The 12,090-nt window shown below is 57.1% G+C and overlaps 1 long non-coding RNA gene across 1 annotated transcript; it reads right to left on the minus strand.

Moving 5' to 3' along the window:
* Positions 1–920: 920 nt before the first annotated feature.
* LOC144338196 (uncharacterized) lies at positions 921–6,251 on the minus strand. The gene is made up of 3 exons (XR_013412091.1): positions 6,019–6,251; positions 4,931–4,979; positions 921–1,175 (listed from the first exon to the last, which is right to left on the minus strand). It is a non-coding gene; the product is annotated as an uncharacterized LOC144338196 (long non-coding RNA).
* Between the last annotated feature and the right edge of the window lie 5,839 nt (positions 6,252–12,090).

A 12,090-nucleotide genomic window follows, 5' to 3' on the forward strand; every position in this document is an offset into this window, starting at 1 on the left:
AGCAGGGGCCCCGCACGCAGTTTCAGGAGGGTAGTGAGCACGCGTGGCTTGCAGGGAGAGGGAGAGCTGGGTCCAGAGGGGCCACAGTGGAGGCAAGAAGGGGATGGAGTGAGGGGGGCCCTGGATCCAAGAGCTTGGTGGCCTCCACTGCCTCGGTCTGTGGTCTGCACAAAGGGCTCAAGTCAGACGCGCCCAGGAATCTGGGTCAAACACAGTGACGGGTTTCCGTCCACTGGACTCGTCCAAACACATGACAGACCCCCAAGGGGATGGGAGGGGAGGTTACAGCGTTCGGTGTTCCCCAAACCGCCCGACATGGAACGCTGTTTTTCTTGGGACTTCTCCCAGGGCTGGCGGTCTGTGAAACGCACGTTGGGAAGGAGAGTTAAGGCCTCGGCCCCAGTGCAGCTGAGGGACTAAGCGCCATGGTGTCCTGACTGAGCAGCCGGGCAGGCCCTCCGGACACCGGTGCAAAGCAGCAGCCTCCGCCCTGTTCTCTCCGAGTGCTCCGGTCAGCCGCATTCAGCGTTGGGTGGTCCCTCCTGGTCCCTCTGATCCTGGCTGGACGGGCTGTGAGCCGTGTCCCTCCTGGTCCCTCTGATCCTGGCTGGAGGCTGTGAGCCACATCCCTCCTGGTCCCTCTGATCCTGGCTGGACGGGCCATGAGCCGTGTCCCTCCTGGTCCCCCGACCCTGGCTGGACGGGCCGAGAGCCAGTTTCCCCATCAGCTGGAAGTTCCTCCGGAATTGCCTCTCCAGGCCTGCCTTTCGGGGAGCCACTTGCATCTGGCTTCTGCCTCTGCAGGCGACTGTGGATTGCTGTCCCCGCCCACCTAAGCCCCTGTGTCGTTTTCTCTCGAGGTACTTGTCACTCAGGTGAGCAGGAAATGTTTGTGGAACTCACCATGAATCCAGGAGGGGAGGTGGTGGGGAGGCCAGGAGCGGGTGCAGCCTGGCCTGGCCCCAAGACCTGTGGCCCTTCTCCCACTACATGCAGTGTGGACACAGACCTGCTGCCTCATCACCACCTTCCAGAAACATTTGCAGAGCCATGTTATGTAGCTGCCCGAGTTCTGGACGGACACACCAGGAGCAGAAGCTGGCCCTTTCCCGATGAGTGCTTGCTGTGTGGCCCTGGGCAAGCTGCTAGACCTCTCTGAGCCTCAGTGTCCCCTTCTGTAGAGTGGAGGTAACACAGCCAGTGAGGACACGGAGAAATAGTGGCCCAGGGAGGCTCATTTACTGAGAATTGTTTCTAGTTTTTTGCAGTGGGGTCACCTGGTGAGTGTTGTGGCTAAAACAAGATGTCGGGAAGGGAAGAGCCACTTTTCCCAGGGGCTGGCTGGGCCAGACCTGTGACACCACAGCAGTGCCACACCCTGCAACCTCGCTGCCCAGTGGTACCCATCCCCGTGTGCGTCACGTCTGTGCACCAACTCACATGTCCTGTTCCCAGACTCTTGCTTGCAAAATGTATTGCCCAGAGCAGTCGGGCCCGGTGCCAGCAGCCCTGCCCCTAATCTACCTGCCTGGGGGGCCTGAGGGAGCCACCTCCTCCCCAGGGCTGGAGGCTGGACTTCAGCAGGGTGCACTGCAGCCCTTACCCCCTTTTCCCTGCTGTGCTGTCAGGACCCCTTCCCACAGGAGCCACTGGCCCAGGCTTTGGCTAGTCATGACAGTTCCCCAGTGCCAGGCACCACAGGAGGCCCTGAGAAGGGTCAGTGGCCCCTGTCTCAACTCAGCTCACTCAGGGGCCCTGGGAAGCTGGGGGAGGTTCTGGAGCCAAGCTCCAGCCAGACCCATCCCAACAGCACGCATGCGGCTCCCCAGGGGCTCTGCCTCATGCGTGGAAGTGAAAATTGCTGATGGGGGACGCAAGTGGATCCCACAAGAAGAGAGTCAGGAAGAGACACGGAGTCTGGCCACAGGTGGTTCTGGGCATTCTCCAAGCTCCTCCACTGACTGCTGTGAGGCCTTGGCAGAATCCTGCATTACCCAAGCCTGTTTCCCCGTCTGTAAAATAGGGATAAGAATACTTCCACCCCCCAGGTCCTTGAGGAGACAAAATGAGGTGACACTCTGTGCATGTTCCTGGCACAAAGAAGTGACTACCCACGTGCACTGTCATATCAGGGGCACAGGTTAGCCACGTTCATCCTCAAAGGTATCTGGGAGTGGAAGCATTGTTACCTCCACTCACAGAGGAGGCGAGGTACTGAAAGGTTCACTAGCCCACCTGAAGCCATGCAGCTAGTAGAGAAGGAGCTGGAAGTTCAACCGCAATGGTGATGGTGATGATGGTGGTGGTGAAGATGATGGTGATGGCGATGATGGTGATGGTGATGGTGACAGTGATTATGATGATGGCAATGATTATGGTGGTGATGGTGATAATGGTGATGATGATGGTGATAATGGTGATGATGATGGTGATGATGGTGATGAGGTGATGATGGTGATAATGATCGTGATGGTGATGGTGATGATGATGGTGATGATGATGATGGTGGTGGTGATGATGGTGATGATGGTGGTAATGGTGATGATGATGATGGTGCTGATGATGATGGGGATGGTGATAGTGATTATGATGATGGCAATGATTATGGTGGTGATGGTGATGATGGTGATGATGATGGTGATGGTGATGATGATGGTGATGATGATGATGATGGTGATAATGGTGATGATGATGGTGATGATGATGATGATGGTGATAATGGTGATGATGATGGTGGGGATGGTGATAGTGATTATGATGATGGCAATAATTATGGTGGTGATGGTGATGATGGTGGTGATGATGGTGATGATGATGATGGTGGTGGTGATGGTGATGATGGTGGTGATGATGATGATGATGGTGGTGGTGATGATGGTGATGATGGTGGTGATGGTGGTGATGGTGGTGATGGTGATGATGGTGGTGATGGGGATGATGGGGATGATGGGGATGATGGTGGGGATGGTGATGATGGTGGTGATGGTGATGATGGTGGTGATGATGATGATGGTGGTGGTGATGATGGTGATGATGGTGATGATGGTGGTGATGATGATGATGATGGTGGTGGTGATGATGGTGATGATGGTGATGATGGTGGTGATGGTGGTGATGGTGATGATGGTGGTGATGATGGTGATGATGATGATGGTGGTGGTGATAGTGATGATGGTGGTGATGATGATGATGATGGTGGTGGTGATGATGCTGATGATGGTGGTGATGGTGGTGATGGTGGTGATGGGGATGATGGTGGTGATGGGGATGATGGGGATGATGGGGATGATGGTGGGGATGGTGATGATGGTGGTGATGGTGATGATGGTGGTGATGATGATGATGGTGGTGATGATGGTGGTGATGATGATGATGGTGGTGGTGATGATGGTGATGATGGTGGTGATGGTGGTGATGGTGATGATGGTGGTGATGGGGATGATGGGGATGATGGGGATGATGGGGATGATGGTGATGATGGTGGTGATGGTGATGATGGTGGTAATGGTGATGATGATGATGATGGTGATGATGATGATGATGGTGATAATGGTGGTGATGATGGTGAGGATGGTGATAGTGATTATGATGATGGCAATAATTATGGTGGTGATGGTGATGGTGGTGGTGGTGATAATGATGGCAATGATATGGTGATGATGGTGGTGATAGTGATGGTGATGATTGTGGTGGCATTGTTCTTGGCAGTTTATACATATGAACTCATTTAATTCTCACAATAAGCCAATGACCATGTCTATTTTGCGTGTGAGGACAGTGAAGCAGAGAGAGTAACTCGCTTAAGACCCCACAGCCAGTAAGTGGCAGAGCAGGGACTTGGGGCTACACATTCTGGTTGGAGCCCGTGTCCAGAGCCCATGTCCAGAGCCCATGTCCACAGCCCATGTCCAGAGCCCATGTCCACAGCCCATGTCCAGAGCTGCTTCACTGTCCTGTCCCATGAAGCCATGCTGCTTCACAAAGTATCTCATGAAATTGGGGGAAGAGGCTGAGTTCAGAGCACAGGGTGTGACCCCACTGGGAGGAGCTGGAATTGTGCAGGAGGTGCAGTGGACTGAATGTTTCTGTCCTCCCCAAATTCATATATTGAAATCTTTATCCCGGCTGGGTGCAGTGGCTCATGCCTGTAATCCCAGCACTTTGGGAGGCCGAGACGGGCGGATCACGAGGTCAAGAGATAGAGACCATCCTGGCTAACACGGTGAAACCCCGTCTCTAGTAAAAATACAAAAAATTAGCCAGGCATGGTGGTGGGTGCCTGTAGTCCCAGCTACTCGGGAGACTGAGGCAGGAGAATGGCGTGAACCCAGAAGGCGGAGCTTCCAGTGAGCCGAGATCGCACCACTGTACTCCAGCCTGGGTGACAGAGCAAGACTGTGCCTCAAAAAAAAAAAAAAAAAAAAAAAAAGAAAGAGCCGGGCGCGGTGGCTCAAGCCTGTAATCCCAGCACTTTGGGAGGCTGAGACGGGCGGATCACGAGGTCAGGAGATCGAGACCATCCTGGCTGACACGGTGAAACCCCGTCTCTACTTTAAAAATACAAAAAAATAGCCGGGCGAGGTGGCGGGCGCCTGTAGTCCCAGCTACTCGGGAGGCTGAGGCAGGAGAATGGCGTGAACCCGGGAGGCGGAGCTTGCAGTGAGCTGAGATCCGGCCACTGCACTCCAGCCTGGGCGGCAGAGCGAGACTCCGTCTCAAAAAAAAAAAAGAAAGAAAAAAAAAAAGAAATCGTTATTCCTAGAGTGATGGTATTAGGTGGGGCCTTTGGTGATTAAGTCATGAGGGTGGACCCTCATGAATCAGACTGCTCCCCTCATGAATGGGAACCCAGAGAGCTACCAGCCCTCTTTTTGTCATGTGAGGACACAGTGAGAAGCCGGCCATCTGCAGCTTGGAAATGGGTCCTCACCAGAATCCAACCACGCCAGCACCTTGATCTTGGACTCCAGCCTCCAGAACTGTGAGAGAGAAAGGTCTGTTGTGTATAAGCCCTCAAGCCCATGGTCCTTTCTTATAGCAGCCCGAGCTGTCTGATGCAGGAGGTGAGATTTAAGCTGTACCTTGAAGGACATCTATAAGTGGGCCAGGGTGGGAGGGTCTGCCCGGGAATGGAGCAAGGTCTCAGGGGGTGACTCTCACCAACTGGAATCTGGCTCTGGGGAGTGTGAACTCCAGCTGCAGTGGGTCCTGCCTGTAGCCTATGTCTGCCAGCCACACATCCCACCCACCAGCCACACATCCCACCCACCAGCCACACATCCCACCCACCAGATAGGCTGTCTCCCCATGAGGGCAGTTTGGGGGTGTCTTTGCCCGGACCCCTCCCTGTCTATCATGAGTTTGTCCCCCAGGCCGAGCAGAGCCACATGTGGCCCCGATGGGCCAAAGTCTACAGGATTCAAGCAGGGACAGCCGGGCACCCTAGGGGTTCTGCTGGCTGGTGAGAGGGAAGCCCTCCAAGGTATGCCAGGGCCCCTCGGTGCAGCAAGGGGCACGGCCCTCACCCCCACCCCTGACCGCCCCCCCAACTGCCACCCTTACCCCCCTGCCACCCTCACCCCTGCTGCCCTCACCCCCTGCCACTGCCCTCACTCCTCATTGCTCTCACTCACCGCCGCCCTCACCCCCTACTGCCATCACTCCCCACTGCCACCCTCACCCCCCACCGCCACCCTCACTCCCCGCTGCCACCCTTACCCCTCAACGCCACCCTCACCCCCCCCACCGCCCTCACCCCCTGCTGCCCTCGCCCCCCACCAGCACCCTTGCCTCGCCTGCTCCCTCTGCCTCAAAGCAGAAAAATTCTGGCCTTGGGGTAAAAGCCTGGATTGGAGCTATGTTGCCCACCGCTCTGCCTCAGTTTGCTTTTCTGGATAACGTGCTGCCTGCCTGCTGTGGCACCAGTGGCTGCCCACCTAACATCACATCTCTTCTCCTCCACCACCGGAGTCCAGTCTGCCCTGCTGGGGTACCAGCCCAGCTCAGAGGCAAACCTACCTGGTCTCGGGGGCTGTGACTGAGGGGTATGGCCGAGGCTTCGGGTGTCCACTGGGAGCCTCCGCAGGGGAACTGGCCTGGTAGGAACGGCTGCTCTGGGGAAGGCAGAACCATCGGGAACCAGCCTCGGGGCTGCAGGCTTCCAGGCCAGCGCTCACTCTGGGCAGAGCCACCACCACATTGCTTAGTTGTCCCCACAAATGGGCAAATGGGACAGGAATCAGGTCACCTGTTGTCCTCTAGGAAATGCTCCTGGAAGTCAGGTGAGCCGGGCGAGCACTGGGTCTCCGGGAAATGCTCCTGGAGGTCAGGTGAGCCGGGCGAGCACTGGGTCCTCCGGGAAATGCTCCTGGAGGTCAGGTGAGCCGGGCGAGCACTGGGTCCTCCGGGAAATGCTCCTGGAGGTCAGGTGAGCCGGGCGAGCACTGGGTCCTCCGGGAAATGCTCCTGGAGGTCAGGTGAGCCGGGCGAGCACTGGGTCCTCCGGGAAATGCTCCTGGAGGTCAGGTGAGCCGGGCGAGCACTGGGTCCTCCGGGAAATGCTCCTGGAGGTCAGGTGAGCCGGGCGAGCACTGGGTCCTCCGGGAAATGCTCCTGGAGGTCAGGTGAGCCGGGCGAGCACTGGGTCCTCCGGGAAATGCTCCTGGAGGTCAGGTGAGCCGGGTGAGCACTGGGTCCAGCTGCTCTCCCCAGCTTCTCTTCTCCTGTTGGCGAACCCAGCATCCGAGAGAAACAGAGGAAAGACAGACACGGCGTTGGCCACGTAGGGCTTGCATCTCCCGACCTTCTCATTTGATCTTCCCACCCTATTCGGTTGGTGCCAGCATTCATCCCATCTTACAGATGAGTAAACTCAGCTTCAGGGAGGCCAGGGGCCTTCCTGGAGATCACAGAGCAGGTGGTGGAACCCAGGCCTCAATACCTGTCTCCCCTCCACACCTCTGCCACTCCCTCCCGGTTCCTTTCCCAACTCTGGACCCCACGGGTGTCCTGGGCTCTGCTGCATGGTTCCTGGCTCCGCTCCCTTCCCGCCTCCGAGGCCAGCGGGGGAAAGTGCTCCCAGCTGGGGTCCCCAAACCCTGACCTGCCCATTCCACTTTCCTCAGCTGTAAAGCAGAGAAGTCAGGGTCCCTCTTTATGGGCTTGTGGAGTTGAATGGGATTATGTTGTGTAAATCCCTAAGCCCAGCGCTGGCTCAGAATAAGACCTCAGTTCCGGGTTTTTTTTTTTTTTTTTTTTGAAACGGAGTCTCGCTCTGTTGCCCAGGCTGGAGTGCAATGGTGTAATCTCAGCTCACTGCAAACTCCGCCTCCCGGGTTCACGCCATTCTCCTGCCTCAGCCTCCCGAGTAGCTGGGACTATAGGCGCCGCCACCACGCCCGGCTAATTTTTTTTTTTGTATGTTTAGTAGAGACAGGGTTTCACCATGTTAGCCAGGATGGTCTCGATGTCCTGACCTCGTGATCCACCTGCCTTGGCCTCCCAAAGTGCTGGGATTACAGGCGTGAGCCCCCGCGCCCGGCCTGAAATAGTTTTTAAAGGAGGAAGAGGAAAGGAAACACTGCAGGTGACCACGTGAGCTTGGCTCCTCTCAGCTGGACTCTTGTCCCTGTTCCCTAAACAAACCAAGAGGAAGTCGCCTTCCAGCAGATGCTTGTCATGGAGAAGAACAAGATGACTCTCCATGGGCCAAGCCTAATCATCGTGCCACCAGCTGCTACTGTCTAATACCAGGCACAGGGCACCCCCACGGCCTCTCCTGGCCTCCTGCCTTTCAGGAGACTCGCTGGCAGGAGTGTCTGTGCAGGTGGGAATGTGCCTTCAGGCACGTTCCCAGCACCAGGGTACAGGTGGGAGGAGAAACATGTGCCATGTGGTGATAAGCACGAGAGTGCTGCAGAGCACACGGCCAGGACTTCAGACACGAGCGCTTCTTCCCTCGTACTCTGTGGTCTGCAAAGGCGGGAGGTGCTGGGGGCTGGCTGGCTCCTCGGGGACATTGGGGAGCCGTGTAGGAAGGGACACCGAGGCACCGAGGGCCCAGCAGTACCTGGGGAGGGGACACAAGGACGGCCGTGCTGCACACAGACTGGCGGGCTCCACGCCCACTCTGGAATGGCCGGGGCGAGACGCCCAGCTGTCGTTTTGATTGAATCCAGATGCCCCTCGTACTCGAGACAAATATGCTCTAGGGAGCATTTAAATAAAAACACAAGGATCAGAGGTGTTCCCAGGGCCTGGTTTCATGGGGAGCCAGGGAGACGGAGGAGCGGCCCCTGTCCCCGCACCAATGGCAGGTGGCCCAGTCCTGGGCCAGGCCCAGCTCCCCTCCACCCACCAGCCACCTGGCCATCTGCTGGGGCCCCCCACGAGGCCATGAATCTCCCTGAATCTGTTTCCCCACCATGTCACTGGGCACCCAGGAGAGCTGCACCTGCAAGTGACCAGGTGCTTGGCCCAGGGGTGGGTGCTGGTGGGTAAGAGTGGTCCCCGTCACTATCATAGATGATAATTGACGTCTGTCACGCCGGGAGCCTGGGCCGGGCGACCTGGCACCAGATCTTCATTTCCTCTCCTGGAAGTGGAGGCCCTGAGGCTTCTGAGCTCACAGGACTGCTGGGAGGACGAGTAAGAAAAGCAGGTGAAGCACAGAGCCCAAGGCTCTGTGTGGCGCCCCCAGTCAGCTGAAGTTGTGGCCCTCACCGCAGCCTCCACCCCACACCAGGTCTGCCCATGGTGGCTTTCGACAGGTGTCCTTCCGGCCTCAGGGGTTCCTGCAGCAGGAGGTGAGGTGCAGGACAATGCTGGCACAGGCTGGCTCAGAGGCACAGCAGAGCCGGGTCCTGCAGGGCCAGGGGCATCGGGAGTGGCCTCCCCTGGCTGTCAAGATGTCAGGCAGCTGCCTTTGTGCAGGACACTTTTTTTTTTTTTTTTTTTTTTTTGAGACGGAGTCTCGCTCTGTTGCCCGGGCTGGAGTGCAGTGGCGGGATCTCGGCTCACTGCAAGCTCCGCCTCCCAGGTTCACGCCATTCTCCTGCCTCAGCCTCCCGAGTAGCTGGGACTACAGGCGCCCGCCACCACGCCCGGCTAGTTTTTTTGTATTTTTAGTAGAGACGGGGTTTCACCGTGTTAGCCAGGATGGTCTCGATCTCCTGACCTTGTGATCCGCCCGCCTCAGCCTCCCAAAGTGCTGGGAATACAGGCGTGAGCCACCGCGCCCGGCCTGTGCAGGACACTTATCTGAAGTGCTGTGGCCCGGAGGAATCTCTTGCATAGTTCCATTTTCTTTTTTGAGACAGTCTCACTCTGTCGCCCTGGCTTCAGTGCAGTGGCACAATCTCAGCTCACTACAGCCTCTGTCTCCTGGGCTTAAGCAATCCTCCCACCTCAGCCTTCTGAGTAGCTGGTACTACAGGTGGGCACCACCACGCCCAGCTAATTTTTAAATTTTTTTATAGGGACGGGGTCTTGACCGGGACCAACCCAGGCTGGTCTCGAACTCCTGGGCTCAAGCAATCCTCTTGCCTCAGCCTCCCGAAGTGCCGGGATAACAGGCGTGAGCCGCTGTACCCAGCCTCTCGCGTGGTTCTTCTCACGGGCACACCCCGCGCGTGCGGGCCCCTCCTTCATGGCCTCCAGCTCCTGTTTAGTGAGGGTGTGACACACTGAGAACTTTCACATGGGTGGTGACGGGACTGAATCGAGTTGCAGGATGCCAGCGGGTGTGAGAGTTGCTGCTGTGGAGAACCGCGGCACCATTTCTACGCCCACGTGTGGCGCTTGGTCATGGCGCATGCAGGAAACAACTACACCCGCCAATTTCCCTCCCAGAAAACCTACATTTTTCTTCCCAAGACAGACCCTGTATGCTCACAGCACCCTGTTGCTGCCTTTCCTGAGTGGTGTGTGTGCAGGAATCCGCACTGCAGCCACGTCGCAGGGAGAGGGGCCACAGCCTTGGAAGTCAGCACAGTCAGCGAAATTCTGCAGGGAGCTGGAACTGACACGGCCCAGTCATGTCATGGATGTGCCATGTAATGAACAACTCAAGCATGCACCAGTCATGTGTGGACCTGTCACGTGAACCTGTCACATGTGAACCTGTCACATGTGGACCTGTCACTTGTGGGCCTGTCATGTGTGGACCTGTCATGCATGCCCCAGTCAAGTGTGGACCTGTCACATGTGAACCTGTCATGTGTGGACCTGTCATGTGTGGACCAGGCTGAAGGCAGGATGCCTCAGCCAATCCCATGCCCGGGCAGGGCGGGGGATGCCTCTGCATTTTCTGAGCCCCAGGTACCTGCAGTGCTGCTGAGTGGCCCTCACAGACCCAGGCCAGCCCCTCCTCCCAGGCAGGCAGCTGGAGCTGCAGGGGAGGGTGTCACGGCCAGCGCAAGAGGCCTCATCCCTGCTACTGGGCACCTGCCCTCGCTGTGTCCAGCCCAGGTCACTGAGTGCGTAAACGCACCTCACGTCTGCGTCGAGAAGGCGTGACCTGCTGAACAAAGAAGGTCTGGCCCAGTGTGGCTGCAGCCGGGAGACCAAGGAGACCAGTGAGAGCACTGCCCTTGCACTGACGCTCTTGCTAGGCTCATTGTTGTGCTGGGCCCAGATGAGCAAAAGACAGGCCTCCAACCTGGGCACCTTGCAACAACCCTGCACCCTTGATCGAAATGCAATGTCTGCGGCTGACGGCCACGTGACTGCAGCCGTCCTCCCGGCTGCCGATTAATTTTACCTTTTGTGCTGCCAGCTGCACGGGCTCACAGTGAGAGCTGAGTTCATGCACGCGAGTGCGAGGGTGTGTGTTCATGTGTGCACATGTGTGACTGTGTGAGGGTGTATATGTGTGTGTGCATACCTTGTGTATGTGCATGCATGTGAGTGTGTGCACTGTGAGCATATCTGTGAATGTATGTTGGTGTGTCTACATGAGCGTGTGTATACATGTGTGTACATGTGGCATGTGTGACTGTCAGCAGATGCGTGAGTGCATGTGAGTGTCTGCATGTGTTAGTGTGTGGCTTTGCCCATTGTGAGCATGTGTACTCATGTGTACACAGGTGTGTGAACACAGGCATACAAGTGTATATGGTGTGTGTTCACTGTGCCTGCGAATGTGTGTGTGTGTATACGTGTGTGTGGGCATGTGGCTGTGCGCACATGTGTCTGTCCACTGTGTCTGTGTGTGCTCATGCATGTCTGTGTGTGGGCATGTGGTGTCATATGTGGATGTGTGAGTGTGTGCACGTGTGGAATATGGGTGTCTGGCTATATCCGTGTGTGAGTGTTTGCATGCGTCTGTGTGTGAGCCTTTGATTGTGTGGACATGTGCACACTCACACAAGCACAGGTGTGGACCGTGGCCCCGGGGCCTCTGCTTGTGCTACCTGTGAGCAGGGGGAGACATCCTGAGGAGCCTGCACTCCCAGCCCAGCCCCTGGAGGGACACCCACGGCCCAGGTCTCCAAGGTCCCGACAAGCTGTCGGCCAACTCAGTCCCCAAAGCAAAGCTCCAGTTGGCAATTGAGGAGCCCAGAGTGACTTGTCTGGGGTCTGGCGGCCGGGAGAGGAAGGCCCAGGAAACCCGGGAGACCCCACGGGGAGCCCAGCCTCCTGTCGGCCAAGGAACAGCAGAAACAGGATGGAGCCCACAGGGGCTCCCACCTACTATCCCCAAGTCACTTGTCACCAATAATAACGTCCATGCTTGCCAATAAACTACGTTTAAAAATTACAAAATTCAACATTGCCCTTGTGTGGCATCACTTGGCTTCCCTGGGGTTCTCCAGGAGGAGAGAGGCCCCAGGACTCGGTGACGTTGAGATGGGCGCCCCCAGTGTGTCTGCACATCCCGCAGGACGTCCTGGAGCCTCCATCAGCACCACTCATTCACGGAGTCAGGCCCCGGACCCCAGGCAAGGCAGCCAGAAATGACTCTGTAGGTGGCCCCCGTGCAGCCAACCCAGCTCCTGCCTTGAGGACGCATCGCAGGGCTGGGCCCAGGTGGTTGCTGGGCTGCAATCCCAGGCCCCACCTTCATCACTGTGACCACAGCACCTCTTGGAT

The sequence above is a fragment of the Macaca mulatta genome, chromosome 20, assembly GCF_049350105.2.
Source record: "Macaca mulatta isolate MMU2019108-1 chromosome 20, T2T-MMU8v2.0, whole genome shotgun sequence".
Classification (NCBI taxonomy): domain Eukaryota; kingdom Metazoa; phylum Chordata; class Mammalia; order Primates; family Cercopithecidae; genus Macaca; species Macaca mulatta.